This window comes from Dioscorea cayenensis, chromosome 1 (genome assembly GCF_009730915.1).
Source record: "Dioscorea cayenensis subsp. rotundata cultivar TDr96_F1 chromosome 1, TDr96_F1_v2_PseudoChromosome.rev07_lg8_w22 25.fasta, whole genome shotgun sequence".
Lineage (NCBI taxonomy): Eukaryota > Viridiplantae > Streptophyta > Magnoliopsida > Dioscoreales > Dioscoreaceae > Dioscorea > Dioscorea cayenensis.
Genome location: NC_052471.1, coordinates 6,550,435 through 6,551,236, shown reverse-complemented (window position 1 = coordinate 6,551,236; position 802 = coordinate 6,550,435). Strand labels below are relative to the sequence as shown.

General features: G+C 40.0%; 1 non-coding gene across 1 annotated transcript; it reads right to left on the bottom strand.

Moving 5' to 3' along the window:
* Positions 1-486: 486 nt before the first annotated feature.
* LOC120268811 lies at positions 487-593 on the bottom strand. The gene has a single exon (XR_005539039.1). It is a non-coding gene; the product is annotated as a small nucleolar RNA R71 (small nucleolar RNA).
* Positions 594-802: the final 209 nt, after the last annotated feature.

Below are 802 nucleotides of genomic sequence, written 5' to 3'. Positions count from 1 at the left end.
TAAGCATTAATTAGGAAGTATAATGGCAGGTCTTGCACTTGATGCATAATTCTTAGGGGGAGCATTATCCGAGTACCCCACTTCTATCGATTGTCTTATCTCTCACTTACTTGTGCCTCTCATTCTTGTTTTTTTATTTCTATTTACATCACATCTTATCAACACAATAATTATTCATCTTCACTCAGTTAAGTAGCAATTTAGGTATGTTTATTCCCTACTCTCTGTGGATACGATACCACATTCACTTGGGATTTATTACTTTGACAAACCCGTGCACTTGTGGGTCACACGTAAGAGGCATTGTCAGAGATGCTCAAGATTAATGGAGTAACAGATGATGCTATAAAGTTCAGGGCCTTCCCATTTTCCTTTAATGGGAGAGCAAAGCAATGGCTACATTCATTATCTAGAGAATTGATCACTACATGGGAGGAGATGGTAGAAGCTTTTCTTGCCCGATATTTCCTTCTAGGAAAATCTGCGAAGCTTAGGAATAAAATATCCTCTTTTGTGCAAAAAGAATTGGAGTCTCTTTTTGAGACATGGGATAGGTTCAAGGAACTCTTGTGGAAATGTTCTCAACATGGGTTCATCGAGTGGATCATTATTCAGACATTCTATAGTGGGTTGAACCCAAGCATGAAGCAGTTACTCGATGCTGCAGCAGGATGTACCTTAGGAAGCAAGACCTCCGAAGAAGCCCGACATCTCATCGAAGAAATAGCTATAAACCGTTATCAGTTGAACACACGAGACAGAAAAGAAGGTAGCCGGACTTCATGAGATCGATGCAGTCACA